The 12,722-nt window shown below is 47.0% G+C and overlaps 1 protein-coding gene across 1 annotated transcript in view; it reads left to right on the top strand.

Moving 5' to 3' along the window:
• LOC141051042 (uncharacterized) overlaps positions 1-12,722 on the top strand; it is a 181,085-nt gene that overhangs the window by 139,967 nt on the left and 28,396 nt on the right. The window lies entirely within an intron of this gene.

Below are 12,722 nucleotides of genomic sequence, written 5' to 3'. Positions count from 1 at the left end.
TGTACGAGGTGTACGGAGCGGAGCCGTGTGTGTACGAGGTGTACGGAGCGGAGCCGTGTGTGTACGAGGTGTACGGAGCGGAGCCGCGTGTGTACGAGGTGTACGGAGCGGAGCCGCGTGTGTACGAGGTGTACGGAGCGGAGCCGTGTGTGTACGAGATGTACGGAGCGGAGCCGCGTGTGTACGAGGTGTACGGAGCGGAGCCGTGTGTGTACGAGGTGTACGAAGCAGAGCCATGTGTGTGCGAGGTGTACGGAGCAGTGTCGTGTGTGTACGAGGTGTACGGAGCGGAGCCGTGTGTGTACGAGGTGTACGGAGCGGAGCCGTGTGTGTACGAGGTGTACGGAGCGGAGCCATGTGTGTACGAGGTGTACGAAGCAGAGCTGTGTGTGTACGAGGTGTACGGAGCGGAGCCGTGTGTGTACGAGGTGTACGGAGCGGAGCCGTGTGTGTACGAGGTGTACGGAGCGGAGCCGTGTGTGTACGAGGTGTACGAAGCAGAGCCAGCTCCAAATTTTCATAGGCCCTGGGTGAAAGAGTCTCAGTGGGCCCCTGTAACATATACCCCAATTCATGATGCACAGATACAGCAGAGAAATATAGGTATAGTACAATGCCAAAGATTTCACATCTTACATTACATGATTGATATCAATAGCTCAGAAACCAGTATAGTCCTCCATACAGTGTTATGGGCACCACATAGCACTCCATACTAAATAATGTGCCCCATATGTTACTCCATACAGTATAATGGCCCCATATATAACTCCATACAGAATAATGGACCCCATATAATTCTCCATACACTATATGATGGGCCTCATATATTGCTCTATACAAAATGGGCCCCATATAATGCTCCATATATAATAGTCCACATAAGATGCTCCATATATAATGGGCCCCATAAGATGCTCCACATATAATGGGTCCCATAAGAAGCTCCATATAGTGGGCCCCATATAATGCTCCATATATGATATGCCCCATATAATGCTCCATATGTAATTGGCCCGATAAGATGCTCCAAACATAAAAAAAATGAAATACCTCTCCTCGCTAGCCGCTGCTCTGCTCTGGACACCTCAACGTTGTTGTTTTCCGGCTCTCTGCGCTGTGACTATTCATACCAAGGGGATCCGTATGTGTACAGAGCAGAGCCATGTGTATAAGATGTGTACGGAGCAGAGCTGTGCATGTACGATGTGTATGGTGTACGGAGCAGAGCTGTGCGTGTACAATGTGTATGGTGTACGGAGCAGAGCTGTGCGTGTACAATGTGTACGGGGCGGAGCTGTGTGTGCATAGTGAAGCTGCATGTGTTCAGTGTTGATGTAGCGCAGCCCTGTGTGTGATGTGCATGCAGCGAAGCTGTGTGTTTGTTTATAATATGTACAGAGCGGAGCCATATACAGGTGCTTCTCACTAAATTAGAATATAATCAAAAAGTTAATTTATTTCAGTTCTTCAGTACAAAAAGTGAATCTCATATATTATATAGTGTCATTACCCACAGAGTGATCTATTTCACGTGTTTATTTCTGTTGGTGTTGATGATTATGGCTTACAGCCAATGAAAACCCAAAAGTCATTATCTCAGTAAATTAGAATACTTTATAACACCAGCTTGAAAAATAATTTTAAAATCCAAAATGTTGGCCTACTGAAATGTCTGTTCAGTAAATGCACTCAATACTTGGTCGTGGCTCCTTTTGCATCAATTACTGCATCAATGCGGTGTGGTATGGAGACAAACAGCCTGTGGCACTGCTGAGGTGTTATGGAAGCCCAGGTTGCTTTGATAGCAGCCTTCAGCTCGTCTGCATTGTAGGGTCTGGTGTCTCATCTTCCTCTTGACAATACCCCATAGATTCTCTATGGTGTTTAGGTCAGGCGAGTTTGCTGGCCAATCAAGCACAGTGAAACCATTTTTTTTTAAACCAGGTATTGGTACTTTTGGCAGTGTGGACAGGTGCCAAGTCCTGCTGGAGAATGAAATTTCCATCTCCAAAAAGCTTGTTGGCAGAGGGAAGCATGAAGTGCTCTAAAATTTCAAGGTAGATGGCTGCGCTGACTTTGATCTTGGTAAAACACAGAGGACCTAATCCAGCAGATGACATGGCTCCCCAAACCATCACTGATTGTGGAGAGTTCACACTAGACCTCAAGCAGCTTGGATTGCGGCCTCTTCCTCCAGACTCTGGGACCTTGATTTCAAAATGAAATGCAAAATTTACATTCATCTAAAAACAACACCTTGGACCAGTGAGCAACGGTCCAGTTCTTTTTCTCCTTGGCCCAGGTAAGACGCTTTTGGTGTTGTCTATTGGTCATGAGTGGCTTGACACAAGGAATGTGACACTTGTAGCCCATGTCCTGGATACGTCTGTGTGTTGTGACTTGAAGCAATGACTCCAGCAGCAGTTCAATCCTTATGAATCTCCCCCAAATTTTTGATTGGCCATTTCTTAACAATCCTTTAAAGGCTGCAGTTACTTGTGCACCTATTTCTACCACACCTTTTCCTTCCACTCAACCTTCCATTAATATGCTTGCATGCAGCACTCTGTGATAAGCCAGCTTCTTTAGCAATGACCTTGTCCCGAAGCCGACTCAGTTAAGTCCAACGGATGACAAAGCGAACACCAAACAACAACGATGGAAAAAGGGGAAGGAAGGTCCTCACAATAGGGAATGAGGGACTGGGCACCTCCTAACTCAGCCTGTGCCTATCACTAAACTCTCCTAACTTCCTATGTGGGTCCTTCCCACTGCCGCTTTCACGAACCTCGTCCCTATCTGTCACCTCACTATACACAGGTTAATATTATCTACGACTTGGGTCACGCTCCCCTGGCTGAGAGGAACAGAGTCAATTGCCCGAATGGAAATGAGTCTCGCCAGTGTCCTACCGATAAGACCATGGATCTGAACAAAGCGAGAATCCACCAAGTTGACTCCAGCCCCACTATCCAAAAGAACCGGTATAGTCTCAGTTTCCCCACCAACCACCACCTCAGCCGGAATGGTACACTGAGACGAAAAAATGGAGAAAATGCTTGTGCCACATGTTCACTGGATGAATAGTACGGGTTGGTGATTATGTCATGAAACCGACTCAGTTAAGTCCATTGGACGACAAAATGAACACCAAACGGGGATGGAAGAAGGGGAAGGAAGGCCCTCATAATAGGGAACGAGGGATGGGGCACCTCCTAACTCAGCCTGTGCCTATCCCTAAGCTCTCCTAACGCCCTATGGGGGTCCTTCCTCCTGGCGCCATCAGGAACCACGTCCATAGCTGTCTCCTCACTATAGCCTGGCTAGTGCACTGGCTGGCAAGGACGCAAGCATCACCACTGTAGAGGTGAAAACACAGGGGGTACTGACACGCACGAGACAGGCAAAGACAGGGAATAAGGAAACTTAGCTTCCAAGCTGCTGCTGCAAACTCCACTTTGCAGAGTATACAGAACCAGGACCTCAAACAGCTGATACACCCTGAGACCAGAGAGCTCCTCACTCATCAGCTGGTCTCCAGAAAAAGCCTATCACCAACAGTCAGCTGGTGCATCAGGTGACTGTTTAAAGGATGGTGGGAGTGGTCACTCACCATCCACATCAGCTGACCTATAAACTCTGCAGCTACACCCCTGCTGGCCTGAAAGGAAAAAAAGCTACATTTAAATTATAGTGGAACCAGAGTGGCCACAAATCTAAGAATGAAGCGTGACAGACTTTTTGTGGCTTACCCTCCTTGTGGAGTGTGTCAATGAAGAAAAAAAAAAAAACAGCTCACCTTAATAGCCTGTGGAGCAGGGAAGCACGGAAGCCATGGATTCGTCATGGATAATAGTGAAGAGAAAAAAGAAAGATTTTCCAGCTTCTAAAAAAAATCCAATTTATTGTAGAAAAAACAACATGAAAAAATAGACAGCAGTTCACATGGTGTGAGATAAGGCTACGCGTTTCTGAAAGCTCAATGTCTGTCAATGACTGCCTTCTGGACATCTGTCAAGTCAGCAGTCTTCCCCATGATTGTGGAGCATACTGAAACAGAATAAGGGACCATTTTAAACGCTTAGGAAGCCCTTGCAGATGTTTTTTGTTAATAATTCTAATTTATTGGGACAATCACTTTTTGGGTTGTCATTGGCTGTAAGCCATAATCATCAACATTAACAGAAATAAACACTTGAAATAGATCACTCTGTTTGCAATGACTCTATATAATATATAGAAATAAATTAACTTTTTAATGATATTCTAATTTTGTGAGAAGCACCTGTATGTATGACATGTACAAAGCAGAGCCATATGTGTGGAGAGCCGTGTGTGTATGACATGTATACAGCAGAGCTATGTAACTATCTAATATAAGCTATCGGTATATCCTATATGGTGCTGATTATTCTCCGTATTGTACATCAGAATTCTTGTTTTTTTCCCCTTTTCTCTTCCACACCTACTTACATCCTTGTTACTCCTCCCTCACTGGTTCTGGAGTTTGGTCTTACCGTCTGGAAATGAAGGTTTCTGTTGTGTCTCTTACTCTTCAGTTGTCACATTACATGGTATAGCTCAGCGAATCAAGAGAGCCAGTATCTTAGCCTGCATAAAAGCAAAAGTAGGAAATGCAGCAGTCATCTTGTATCGAATCTGGATAGTGAGAGGATGTCTCTTAGCCGGAGAGAAAGCCATCAAGCAGAGTAAACTGCACAGATAGCTCAGTCATGAAGTAGACTAGTGTATAGTATGTGAGAAAGAGGAAATAATAGATTTAATTGATAAGGAGAGAGACAGCAGAGCTGGTAGTGTGTTATAATGTAGTAGTAGTTATAGTATTGCCGCAATTCAAACACAATTTTTTTTTTTACTCATGCAGAACCAGGCCATCAATATCACTCACAAAGTGCGCTTGTCGCAAACAGTGATATTAATGTTTTGCACACCCGGGTTATTAGTTTAATATATATTAATACTGCGCCCTATTGCCTTTTTTTTTTTATTGAGTGTACCTAGAATTTCTTGGTCGCTTCTTTTCTGGGAAGGCTGGAATTGTGGTTTAAATCATACAAGTTTATTCCAGTGTAGTTTATACTGTATGATAAAAGAAATAAATGGGGGAGCCATATGTAGTAGCAGCTCCACCACTGCCACTGGCCATCGGACACTAGTGCTTCCATATACTGGAAACAATTGTCCTAATTTGCCTCCATTAAGCATATCAGTGAACAGGAAGTGAAGGAAGTTATTTATTATACTTCATATCACTCATTATTAAAGACTAGATTATACTCTGTGAGAATCATGTGGGAATAGTGGATGAGGGCAGGTATATCTCGCCCAGATACCTTTCCTATGTGGCCTAGTCTGGTCAGTATATCACCTGCTTACTAATGAATAATGGGAGGTGGATATAAAAGGATGCCAGGTGGTTGTGTGAGTGTCTCAGCCTGGGGACACAGAGAGCCTGTCTGTGTGAGAGACACACGTGAATGAAAGCAATGCCCACTGTAACTGTGGTTTGGCTGGATGGGAGAAGCCCGCCAGTTGGTAGTTAGGTTGTACCTAGTTTAGTTAGTGCCGGACAGTTAAGAATTTGTTTTATGTTTTTTTCCTTTATGCATTGCTTTCACCTTTAATAAAAATGACCCAGTGTCAGTTATACCCGGACCCCGGCTGTGCGCCTGAGTTTCATGCTGAACGCACATGACTGCGCCTGAGTTTCATGCTGAACGCACGTGACCTTTGACCCCAGCAAAGGCGATGATCCCGGAGTGTTTTATCACATTGTGGTGGAGAACGCGGGCATCACGTTGGAAGCATGAACATGGAGGACGTGGTGAAAGCGCTGGTACAGTCCACCGCCGTCCAGCAAGAAGCTAATCGGGTGATGATGGCCCAGCTGAAGGAGTTGGTGGACATGAAAGCTACCGATCGTTCGCTTCTGCAGCAGGTGGCGCAGCGCCTGGCAAGCTTACCTGAGGTTAACCTGGAAGCCGAGTCGAGAGTGATTCCCGTGAGTCGGTATTGGCAGAAGATTACGACCGAAGATGACGTCGAGGCACACCTGATCACGTTTGAACGGACGGCGGTGCGAGAAAAATGGCCGAAGGCACGATGGGCTGGTCTGATTGCCCCGTTTCTTTCCGGTAAGGCCCAAAAGGCTTATTATGACTTAGAACCTGAAGCCGCGCAGGACTTTGACAAACTGAAAGCCGAGATCTTGGCCCGGCTGGGAGTGACGACCGCTGTCCGTGCACAGAGAGTGCATCAATGGACTTATCAGCCGGATAAACCACCGCGGTCACAGATGTTCGGCCTGATCCACGTGACAAAGAAGTGGCTACAACCCGAGGTGCTGACAGCGCCAGAGATAATCCAGTGAGTAGTCATGGACAAGTACCTGAGAGCTCTACCGCCAGCCCTGAGGAAGTGGGTAAGGCCTGTTTCACACTTGCTTTTTTTTGCAGCGCGTTTTTCCCGCAAAAAAACGCATTGAAAAACGCATACAAAAGCATACAACTGCTGCGTTTTTTTCAAGCATTTTTATGAGCATGCATGAAAAAAACGCAGCGTTTTTATGCGTTTGTATGCGTTTTTAGTGCGTTTTTACCGCGGTTGCGTTTTTTTCCAACATTAGGTGGCCCCTCACACTAACCCAAACCATGACTTTACTAACCCTAACCCTAACCCTAACCCTGACCCTAACCCTAACCCTTAACCAAACCATACTTAACCCTAACCCTGACCCTAACCCTTAACCAAACCATACTTAACCCTAACCCAAACCCTAACTAACCTTAACCCTAACCCTGACCCTAACCCTAACCCTTAACCAAACCATAATTAACCCTAACCCTGACCCTAACCCTTAACCAAACCATACTTAACCCTAACCCAAACCCTAACTAACCTTAACCCTAACCCTGACCCTAACCCTGACCCTAACCCTTAACCAAACCATACTTAACCCTAACCCTGACCCTAACCCTTAACCAAACCATACTTAACCCAAACCCTAACTAACCCTAACCCTGACCCTAACCCTAACCCTTAACCAAACCATACTTAACCCTGACCCTAACCCTTAACCAAACCATACTTAACCCTAACCCAAACCCTACCTAACCTTAACCCTAACCCTAACCCTGACCCTAACCCTTAACCAAACCATACTTAACCCTGACCCTAACCCTAACCCTAAACCCCCTTAACTAACCCTAACTCTAACCCAAACCCCTAAATTCCATGGTTAACAAAAAAAACGCATGTGCAAAAAAACGCATACATAAGCATGCCAATGCGCACATATGCGCACCCATAGACTTATATTGGGTGTCTTGCTGTAAAAAAACGCATTGCGCGCGCATGCGTTTTTTTGAGGCAAATCGGACGCACAAAAAATGCAACAAGTTGCATTTTGTGCGCCCGAGCGCATACCGCAAAAAAACGCATGCGCGGTAAAACGCGTACAAACGCATGTGTATGCGCACATAAGCGCATCCCATGCAAAGTATAGGAAAAAAAACCGCATGCGCTATTTAGCGCTAAATTACCGCGAAAAAAAACGCAAATGTGAAACCAGCCTTAGCCATGGAAATCCTACGACGGCAGATCAACTGGTGGATCTGGTTGAATGTTACTCCGTGGCGGAAGGACTCCGAGACGACGCAACCCCTCCTCGTTCTTCATCATCTCCACATGGAACCGGTAAGACTGTTCCAGGGAGTAGGGGAGAAGGAAAAATCCCTAAGACAGTGGGGGAGGAAACCGGGACTGCCTGCAATGCGAGGCCGAGAGTAACGAACTATGGTCTAAGCAAGGGGCCCGTTAGGTGTTTCTGCTGCCAAGAAATGGGCCACATTGCTGCGAACTGTCCGGTCAGTACTGAACCCATGCAGTGCGACGTCACAGACTCTAAAAACCGCATGTCTATGGTTGCACGGGTAGTGAGTGTGAATGCCGGTCAAAAGGATGTGGAAAAACACTTGTGTGATTTAACTGTTGATCGCAAAAATGTGGTGGCATTGTTAGACTCGGGAAGTGTGGTGACTCTGGTGAAGGCCAGTCTGACGTGTGCATGGAGACACCTGTTTGCACCTCACCACAGTCATATGCATTACTACTTCCTATGGGTCTGTGCAACATAAAGTGGGACTCGTCCCTGCGTTATTGCATGATGTTATCTTGGGTCGGGATTTTCCCCACTTCTGGCAATTGTGGGAGAATCAGTTGATGCCCCCGGGTAATAGTGTACATGATTCTTCTCCCAGGGCGCGTGTGGGTCCCGAACCCCTGGAAGAGGTCCCCCCGGAAGACTCGGGGGAAGATTCTGCTAGAAATGACCTGCAGTTCCCATTTTCAGTCATGGCGGGTGATACGGAGGAGACCAGGGAAGAGGAGGAGGCCGACAGACGTCCACCTCCCCATTTGCCGGATTTGGAAGTTCAGAAATATGACTTCCAAAGCAAGCAAATAAAGGATCCTACCCTTTCTCAGGCTTGGACAAATGTAAAAGTGATAAATGGGGTACCCGTAGAACCTGGCTCTAGGCTGGCATATCCTTACATGGTCCTGGAGAATGATTTACTATATCAGATAGAGAAAAAGGGGGAAGACACGGTGCAACTATTAGTCGTGTCAAAACCCTACCGGCGGCAGGTGCTGGACCTGGCCCACGGACATGTGATGGGAGGTCACCTGGGAGTCCAGAAAACCACCAAAAGGATATTACACTGTTTTGTTTGGCCAGGCATGCATCACGATATTCGTGTATATTGTGAGTCTTGTCCTGACTGCCAAGCCTCTGCGCCTAAGCCCCGGTTCTGTAGCCCTTTGGTACCCCTACCTATTATTGAGTTCCCGTTTGAGAGGATTGGGATGGATTTAGTTGGGCCCCTTCCACGGTCTGCACGTGGACACCAACATATCCTGATCCTCTTGGATTATGCCACTCGTTACCCGGAGGCCATCCCTTTGCGTAACACGGCCACCAAGACGATTGCCAAGGAACTGGTGCATGTGTTTAGTCGGGTCGGTATACCAAAAGAGATACTCACCGACCAGGGGACTCCCTTTATGTCCAGGGTAATGAAGGAGCTTTGCCGGTTGTTACAAATCGAACCGTTACGCACATCCGTGTATCACCCTCAAACAGACGGGTTGGTCGAACGGTTCAATAAAGCTTTGAAGCAGATGCGGAGAAAGGCGATAGACAAGGATGGGAAGAACTGGGACTATTTACTTCCGTATTTGCTTTTTGCCATCAGGGAAGTGCCCCAGTCTTCCACGGGGTTCTCGCCTTTCGAGTTATTGTACGCCCGACGTCCTCGCGGACTGTTAGGCATCGCCAAAGAATCCTGGGAGGGCCAGGTCACTCTGTTTAAAACGGTGATAGATCACGTATCCCAAATGCAGGACCGTATTGCAGCTGTTATGCCTATCGTCAAAGAGCACATGATGCAGGCTCAAGGAGCCCAAAAAAGAATCTATAATAGAGGTGCCAAGATCCGTACGTTTGCACCCAAAGATGGGGTGTTGATCCTGGTCCCCACGGTGGACAGTAAGTTCCTAGCAAAGTGGCAGGGCCCCTTTGAGATTAAGGAAAGAGTTGGTGAAGTAAACTACAAAGTATACCAGGCAGGTAAACGGAAACCTGAACAGGTTTATCATGTAAATCTGATAAAACCCTGGAAAGATCGGTCTGCCTTGTCAGCGGAGCTGGCCCGTCCCGTCTGCTCGCATACCGTACCGGAGGTACGGGTTGCAGAGACTCTCTCGGAGCGGCAAAAGACTGAGGTCAGGCAGTTTCTACTTCACAACCAAAAGTTTTTCTCAGAAAAATCCGGGCAGACTACGCTAATGAAACATGACATCGTAACGGAACCTGGTGTCACCGTTCACGTGAAACCCTACAGAATTCCGGAAGCGCGCCGTGAAGCCGTTTCCCGAGAAGTGAAGGCAATGTTAGAGTTAGGTGTCATTGAGGATTCACACAGTGCTTGGTCCAGCCTGATTGTGTTAATTCCTAAACCGGATGGCACCATCCATCTGCAATGACTTCAGGAAACTGAATGCGGTCTCAAAATTTGATGCCTACCTTATGCCCCGGGTCGACGAGTTAATAGATCGGTTAGGAAAAGCCCGGTATATTACGACCCTAGACCTAACAAAGGGGTATTGGCAGATCCCTCTGGTGGAGGCTGCCAGAGAAAAGACGGCATTTGCTACGCCGGAAGGTTTATTTCAGTATGTGTATATGCCGTTTGGACTGCACGGAGCACCGGCGACCTTCCAGAGACTGATGCATCGAGTCCTTAGGCCACATAGGCAGTACGCTTTGGCCTATTTGGATGACATTGTCATTTACATCTTGGACTGGGAGACTCATCTCCAGAAAGTACAAGCTGTGATTGACGACCTGTGGGAGGCAGGTCTAACTGCGAACCCCAAGAAATGTCACATCGGGTTAGAAGAAGCCTGGTATTTGGGGTATGTAGTTGGGAGGGGTGTTGTTAAACCCCAGGTCGATAGGATTCAAGCGGTTCAGGACTGGCCGCAACCTGTCAACAAGAAGCAGGTGCAAGCCTTTCTGGGGATCGCTGGCTATTATCGCCGGTTCATACCCAATTTTGCAGCCATCGCTACCCCCCTGACGGATCTTACCAAAGGGAAAGACTCCGTCATGATTAAATGGAATTTAGCAGCTGAAGAAGCCTTCCATAGCCTAAAACGGGCACTTTGCTCTCAACCCGTACTGGTGACTCCGGACTTCCGCAGCGAGTTTGTGGTACAAACGGATGCCTCGGATACCAGTATCAGGGCCGTACTGTCACAAGTGAGGGTCGGAGTGGAACACCCAGTCCTCTATCTCAGCAGGAAGCTGAATAAACATGAGCAAAAGTATGCAGTTGTAGAAAAAGAGTGCCTAGCCATTAAGTGGGCTCTAGAGGCCCTCAAATATTACCTGGTGGGCTGAAAGTTCAGACTGATCACGAACCATGCCCCTCTCAAGTGGATGCACTTGCACAAGGAACGGAATAGCCGGGTGACCCAGTGGTTCCTTGCCCTGCAGGCCTACACTTTTACGGTGGAGCACCGCCCTGGGGTACAGATGGGGAATGCAGATGCTCTGTCCCGAGTGCACTGTTTGGCGGGTGTCATTGCTCGACCGGAGTGGTCTGAGCAGAGGGGGGGGATATGTGAGAATCATGTGGGAATAGTGGATGAAGGCAGGTATATCTCGCCCAGATACCTTTCCTATGTGGCCTAGTCTGGTCAGTGTCTCACCTGGTTACTAATGTACCACTAATTGTCTATGTGTATCTGCAATATACGGTGCACCATATGTGTCGCATGCATTGTCTGGGTTGCATTTATATACATAGAGATTTAGGCATTTTTGCGCATTTCTATGATAGGTTCTATGCTGGTGAGACTTTATACTTTTGATTGTTTTCTCTTTTTATATATATTTTGTATGTGTCTTTTGTTGTCATGTTACCTATTGCTTTATTTCTGTATTCTATGCCATGGGCTTTGCTGATATACCCCTTTATGCACCGTTATTGTGCAGTATATCGGTGGCATGATGCATTTATGTATGCACAATCTGTTTCCACCCTCCCTTTACACATTTCTGTTTGCCCATCTGTTTTGCCCTTTTTACACATGGCGGCTCCTGCCCGACGCTGTCTGTGCGCATGTGCGGTGTCCGTCGCGCGTCCGCCTCGGCTCCCTGCCTGACGCGCTGGATCACGTGGGCCCGCGTGTTTCCGGTGACGTCACGGCATGGATCCGGTCGGCGCGGGGCGGGCCCCTTGTGCGCACAGACGGCCTCTGGCTAGGCGCACGCTATTTAAACCCTGGTGGTCGCACCTTCCCTAACGCCCCCTGAGGAAGGAGTCCTTTGGCTCCGAAACGCGCGTCGGGGACTGGACCGACCCCACTGCCACCACTGCTTCCAGGTATAACTATATTACCTTTTGCTTTTGTTCTTGATACTTTACATAGCATCAGTTATGGATGTTATGTGTCCTTTACGGGCAGGGTAGTGTGCCATGTAATAGGATACTATCCTTTGGCTATGTGGTGATGCTTTAGTACACTCCTTGCCATAACAATATGTGCCATTCTTTCCCTGTCCGATTATTGTTATTTTGTTTACTTTAATACGTTTACTCCTGGTGCGATGCTTGCAGTGTGGCTGGTCCCCCTTGTTGACCATTATGCTGTTTATTTCTGTCTTCCCTACCATACACCGTATGTCCTTATATAATATTTTACGTTATTTAATAAAATTTGGTTTTATGGATTTTCGACTGCTTTTTCTTCTTGGGTAGTTTCTATTGAATGTGCAGTGTCCTTTTTATTGGATAGTCCTAATATGTGGATCATGATATACAATATATATTATTGATCATAATCTATGGCCGTTTAGTCATACTCTTTCCGGCCTCCACATTATTATGTCTTCTCCCTACTCATTTTATCTTATTCTCACTGTGTTATGCACAGGTATTTTGGTTGCGGACGGGATGGACTATCGAGCAAGAGACAAAGTCTGGCTCGATCAAGTGGACCAGGTGTTTGGTTCTGGGGGGAGCAGTACCCCACAGATGGTTGATTCTAGTTGGGATGCTAAACTTCAACATATGAAAACATTACTTCTCAAACGTTCTAGACTATGGTGGAACAGGTTATTCCTAGAGAAA

Source organism: Dendrobates tinctorius, unplaced genomic scaffold (assembly GCF_039654945.1).
Source record: "Dendrobates tinctorius isolate UK_male_01 unplaced genomic scaffold, ASM3965494v1 ptg000155l, whole genome shotgun sequence".
Taxonomy (NCBI): Eukaryota; Metazoa; Chordata; class Amphibia; order Anura; family Dendrobatidae; genus Dendrobates; species Dendrobates tinctorius.
This window is presented reverse-complemented; position numbering and strand designations above follow the sequence as displayed.